Here is a 6,784-nt window from a genome sequence, read left to right as displayed (position 1 = left end):
TGTTGTGTAAACATACCCTTAGATACAAAATATATAGTAGTTACTAACCCTCCAGTGAAGACTACGTCCCAATATAAACCTATTGGAAGCGCCTGTGTGATCACTTGCATATGCTGGCTAGTGGCTAACGCTAGCTTAACTATCAAGCTAACATTAATGAAAGTTAAAGACAAAAGAATGCACGAAAATATTAAAATCAACCAGTTAATCACCTTTAAAGTAGACTCCAATCGGTCCCTCGACAGATCTCAGGCTGACATCATCCACCTGTTAGCGGTTGGATTGATGCGAAATATTTATTTAATATGTTAAGTGGAATGAAAATTCACATAGAGAAAAGGATGTTTTTTTTTTATTATGACAAAAAAAGATATAGACAAGAATCACGTTTTTATGTTAAATCTTATTATATTACTTGGTAAGTTTTATCCCAGCTAACAAAAAGACGTCCCTAGGAACGTCCTCTGGACATCTTCGTTTAGGGTTCTTTAAACGTTAGCAGGACGTCCCGAGGGACCTTCGTGGGACATTTGGAAAACATTCGGGGACCTTTACAGAACGTTCATTAGAAGTCCTTTTAACATCCTTTTATACTAAGCAGTCTGATAACACAAAATTGAAACTACCCAAGGAAAAAACACACAACAAGGAATATCAGGAAACAAAATACTTTTATTTAACAAAAAAGTGCATGTATGTTGTGTATGTGTTTGAGTGTTGCCAGGTTTACAGCTGAAACGCGTTATTACTCCTCCACATCTGATTCCACTCGTATGCTTGGAACCTAAAACAAAGTAAAACAAAATTTAAAACTTTAGGTCTATTCACCTTATTTTCCACGGCAACAAGTTCGTTTTGTCATCTTACTTCCGGCTGAGAGGGACTTCAACTTCCGGCTAAAAGGACCTATGCAAGTTTCTAGACGTAATTCTATAGTTGTAATGGTAAAATATGTCAAGTATTATATGCTCAGTTAGGGGCTGCCATAACAATTGGATTAAGAGGATAGAACAATTTAACCGAACACAATGTAAAGTGATCGGAATGTTGTGGTGTACTTTACGATTTACACCCACCACCACCTAAAGACGAGGAGCACCTGAGGCAATGGCGGAAGGCGCTAAACTTGAAGTGCTCACCCAAGCGATCTTATGTGTGTTCGTACCATTTTATGGACGGGAAGCCGACTGACGAACACCTTTACCCCGAGAAATGGCTCGGCTACGATGTTCTGGTAAAGAAGTCAAGTCAAGTCAAGTTTATTTGTATAGCGCTTTTCACAATACAGATTGTATCAAAGCAGCTTCACAGTATTAAATTAAAATAATACAACAAAGTTTGTTTCAAGAGGAATTTATTGATTGATCAAATTAAATTAAATATCCCCAAAATATCCCCAACTGAGCAAGCCAAAGGCAACAGTGGCAAGGAACCGAAAAACTCCATCAAGTGACCTAATGGTGTCTTAAAACTCCATCAGGTGACCTAATGGAGAAAAAAAAAACCTTGGGAGAACCCAGGCTCAGTCGGGGGCCAGTTCTCCTCTGGCATTTATGAGCTAGAGGCCGGATTGTAGTTTGAACTGTAGGATTATATGAATCCTGTAGGATTAGAAGTCCCGCCGGGTGCTGAACAGGTTGTCAGATTCAGGTAAACTAACTTATCTAACTGTTACCTAACGTACCTATCTATGTGCTTGTTAGCCTAAAGTTAGATTCGTGAAGTCCGTTCTATGAATACATTTAAGGTTAGTAAAGAGCTGTTAACAAAATACAACGATCTTGCATGATTACCATTGCCCACCTATATGTCATATTTCTTATATTTCGTTTACTTTGTGAAATGGACCTAAGGGTCTGAAATAAATAATGAATGAATTAATATTCACGATAGTACAATATATTATGGTACATTACAGTCTTATAATAGCTCACATTATTCCTGTAAGGAGGCCAGCCAGCTACCTCTCACTCAGATATTGATATTGACCTACGTAGAGTTAGGAGATTGTGTGTATACTGTCTCGTTTTTAATGCATCTCTCTTTTACACACTGTTCTAAGTATGAGTGCCATCATAAATTAATTAGCATGATCTATTTTAAGTACTAATGTAAAAATGTTTATGGTTATATTATTTCCATAGATGCATCGATGAGTGTCAGTGTTGCAGTGGACAACTGTGAGGATGATCATAGCCACATGCCCCAGACCTGTGATGCAGAAACACAATGGGAGGATCCATCTGTCTCTGACCACAACTGCGCTCCAATATCTCAACTCAACCTGAAGCCACCTACATCTGAAATGGGAACACAATGCGTTGAGCCGGTGCCATAGTACATAACTCTGCTGAGAAACGACCACCTTCATCAGCTCTACACAGGGTCGACATTGGATGCATTCCACTCAGTTGCCGAGCACCTTACCAGTTCATACACCAACAGCTTTCAGCTACACACTTGGGATCAGCTCCTGATGACTCTGATGAAGCTGCGTCTTAATTTATTGCAGGGCGATCTTGCTGAATGGTTTGGTGTCTCTCAGTCCATTGTTAGCAAGGTGATTTCGCGTTGGCTTGACATCATGGAGGAGAAGTATTTCAGAGAGCAATTTCCAAACACAACATGTAGGGCTGCACAATATATCAAAATATCGCAAATGTATATATCGCAATATGCATAACTTTTTTTTAGCTTTAAAGTCCCCGTGAACCGGAAGTTGCAAATAACTGTTGTGACGTGAAATGGCGTTCCTTCTCTGATGACGTAGGCTTGACGGCTTGGGTTGAAAAACGCTTAACCACTCCCCTCAAAAACCGTTAGTCTGCTATGAGCGAGAGATGGAGAGGAGGAGCACTGACACTAAAACCCTGCCCTCTGTTCAATATTCCCTTTCACTTGGAAATACGTCACAACAGTTATTTGCAACTTCCGGTTCACGGGGACTTCAATAAGAATCAGTATATATATATTTAATTCATACAGTGAAAACTAAGCAGTGTTTTTATTTTTACATTTGATTATTAAGTTTCTGTTGTTAAATAGACCTAATGTAGGATAACCTGGGGCCTATACCATGAAGCCGTTTTAGGTGGCTAGCCAGCTATGTTTCAGCTTAGTTTCCGTCAACCCTGGGTTTTAGGTACTATGAAAGTAGCTCGGCTTTAATCGGTGTTCGTTGCCATGGTATCTTACGCTGCACGGCTAACCTGCTCCGGGGCAGGTTATGTTCTGGATTCGAGATCTCAGACTGAAGTTTGACCAATCAGCTGAGAGCAAAGAAACATATAGGTGACGTAACTTATTCCAAGTGTCTGTTGCAATGACTTCACCTTTTCTTCCAAATCCGGTGGACATCTCAGCGCAAATTGTTTGACGAGCACTTCGTAGAGAAAGAGTTTTTAGCCAGACAAAATCCCCTTGCCTTAACTGATAGTTACTTTTATGAAAGATACAGATTTTCCGCGGAAAGAATTTCTTATCTTTGCGAACTTCTTGAGCCGCACATAAAGAATTTAACACGTCGAATTTATGCACTTACTGTACCGCAAATGGTATTGCGTTGTGTTTTTTTTTTTTTTTTTTAGCAAGTGGTACATTCTTGCACGGTGGGTGACGCACAGAAGCTAGGGGAAAACACGGTTTGTCGAACCATTCGTAAGGTGGTCCTCGCTCTGCAGGAGTACGTGAATAGTTTCATTAATAGTGTTCCCCGGACATTTATCGACCATGTCCATAAAAGAGGGCTTTTATAAAATTGCCGGTAAGATATATTGATTGGGTGACATCACATGAACACTTTTTTTTTTTTTTTTTTTTTTTTTTTTTAAAGCAAATTTCACAAATGTACTATACAATATAATACATGTTAAGAATTATTTTGAATCTTTTTTATTATTCTTCTGTTAATCTTATGATAGGATTCCCTAGAGTCATTGCAACATGTATGCAGTCTATTGCTCCAATCTCCACTGCTCTTAGGGGAACATGAGGCAGATTATGTTGATAGGAAGTCCTATCACAGCCTTAATGTTCAGGTAGAGATGATGTGAATATGTGAGATGATTATTTTCTGTGAGATGAATCTTTAAATTAATAGTAACTTTAACAGATATAACAATGATCTACTAAACATTTCATCTGCAGACGACTTGTGGTCATGAATGTATGATCACAAGTTTGGATGGCAAATGGCCTGGCTCCAGTGCTTGTCTCACAAATTTTCCATGAGTCTGTGTTGTGTCAGCACTTTGAGGAAAGCAAGTTAAATTTGGTACAGTACAAAACACTGTTCATTTAAACTGAGCTAGAAAAACCTACACAATAACCATCATGACCCTCAGACAGGGCCACAGCACCGCTTCAATGTGACCCTCAGTAAAACCAGAGTGAAGATAGAGATGACCTTTGGCATCCTAAAGGCACATTTCAACTGTGTTCGGCGCTTCAGAGTCACCAGAGCGGGCATCACAGATAGTGGCTGCATGTGTCATTCTGCACAATATAGCCACCATTAGAAAGGAGCAAGAAACACCACAAAACCAGCTTCTCCCCGATGAAACTGACCCGATCACACTTGACCACCCAGCTGGTGCAGATGTAGATGCAATCACCATACAATATTACACTTAATAAAAGCACATTGAAACTGCAGATAGGTCTCAAACTGTTTTATTGGTTTTGTGGGATGGGAGGGAGAAAGAGAGCAAGAGAAAGTTGCATTAATAAATATTCATACTAAAGTGTTACTTGGTTAAATAAGTTACACTATATATACACTATATAACTATATACATACTGAGATCAGTTTTATCCAGCTGTTTGATTTTGTTTGGAGCCTCCTCAGCTCACAGTCAGCTCCTTTAGTGAACAGTCTAGTTCAAGACTCCTTTAGTGTGCAGTCTAGTTCAAGTCTCCTTTAGTGTGCAGTCTAGTTCAAGACTCCTTTAGTGTGCAGTCTAGTTCAAGACTCCTTTAGTGTGCAGTCTAGTTCAAGTCTCCTTTAGTGTGCAGTCTAGTTCAAGTCTCCTTTAGTGTGCAGTCTAGTTCAAGTCTCCTTTAGTGTGCAGTCTAGTTCAAGTCTCCTTTAGTGTGCAGTCTAGTTCAAGTCTCCTTTAGTGTGCAGTCTAGTTCAAGTCTCCTTTAGTGAGCAGTCTAGTTCAAGTCTCCTTTAGTGTGCAGTCTAGTTCAAGACTCCTTTAGTGTGCAGTCTAGTTCAAGACTCCTTTAGTGTGCAGTCTAGTTCAAGTCTCCTTTAGTGTGCAGTCTAGTTCAAGACTCCTTTAGTGTGCAGTCTAGTTCAAGACTCCTTTAGTGTGCAGTCTAGTTCAAGTCTCCTTTAGTGTGCAGTCTAGTTCAAGTCTCCTTTAGTGTGCAGTCTAGTTCAAGTCTCCTTTAGTGTGCAGTCTAGTTCAAGTCTCCTTTAGTGTGCAGTCTAGTTCAAGACTCCTTTAGTGTGCAGTCTAGTTCAAGACTCCTTTAGTGTGCAGTCTAGTTCAAGACTCCTTTAGTGTGCAGTCTAGTTCAAGTCTCCTTTAGTGTGCAGTCTAGTTCAAGTCTCCTTTAGTGTGCAGTCTAGTTCAAGTCTCCTTTAGTGTGCAGTCTAGTTCAAGTCTCCTTTAGTGTGCAGTCTAGTTCAAGACTCCTTTAGTGTGCAGTCTAGTTCAAGACTCCTTTAGTGTGCAGTCTAGTTCAAGTCTCCTTTAGTGTGCAGTCTAGTTCAAGTCTCCTTTAGTGTGCAGTCTAGTTCAAGTCTCCTTTAGTGTGCAGTCTAGTTCAAGTCTCCTTTAGTGAGCAGTCTAGTTCAAGTCTCCTTTAGTGTGCAGTCTAGTTCAAGTCTCCTTTAGTGTGCAGTCTAGTTCAAGACTCCTTTAGTGTGCAGTCTAGTTCAAGTCTCCTTTAGTGTGCAGTCTAGTTCAAGACTCCTTTTGTACAGGGTCCTGACTGAGTCTGTTTCCACCTGAAACATAATTCCACCACAAACATTATCATTACAAGTTTTCTGGAGGCTCATCAAAATCACAAAAAGTTCCTTTACTTCCTACAAACACAGGACTGACTGTAATTTATGGCAAGGGTTTTAAATCCTTACCTTGTTCACATTTCTTCTGAAGCCCATTGAGGTAGAGGCTTCAGTTTCTGGGGCAGGTTGTGAAAAATCCTACAATAAAAGAGATGTGTAAGGGCCAGTCCCTTTTTTATGCCACGCATTCAAATGTTTGCCATAATAAAAAGCCCAGTGCATTCACATCAGCAACTGTCTGAGAACACACAGACAGAGTGTCTTCATTTCCTCCGTGCACAGTAATAAATAAAAATAGGCCAATGTAAAGCATAACTGTTGTAAAGCAGGTTATGTTTGGTGTTCTGTCTGCTGCATACTGACCTCTGTGTGGGAGACTGTGTGTATGTGTGCTGGCTTCAACAGGGACACTATATGTCCCTCTACTGCAGAACATACAGTCAGCCATATTTAAAACTTAAAGTAGTAATGTATCTCACACGTACCCAGTGTTACTTGCTTAGAGGAGCCAGCACCAGGGTCAGATTGTACAGCATCTGTAATCCCATCCATTATTGCCTGTCCCTTATTGCCTACTCAGAGCCAACTCCTCCACCACAGTGTATTCTGGTTTTCTGAATTTAACTCTTTATTTCTGTTTGCTGCAAACAAGTGTTTGTGATAAAATGTTCACAAAAGTAATAAAAGGTTGTGGTAAATACTCACCACTTTGAAATATATTTTTATATTTTGTCTTTATCTGCTGCCAAGAACGTTTGGAGT

The sequence above is a fragment of the Leuciscus leuciscus genome (assembly GCF_965113295.1).
Source record: "Leuciscus leuciscus genome assembly, chromosome: 4".
Lineage (NCBI taxonomy): Eukaryota > Metazoa > Chordata > Actinopteri > Cypriniformes > Leuciscidae > Leuciscus > Leuciscus leuciscus.
This window is presented reverse-complemented; position numbering follows the sequence as displayed.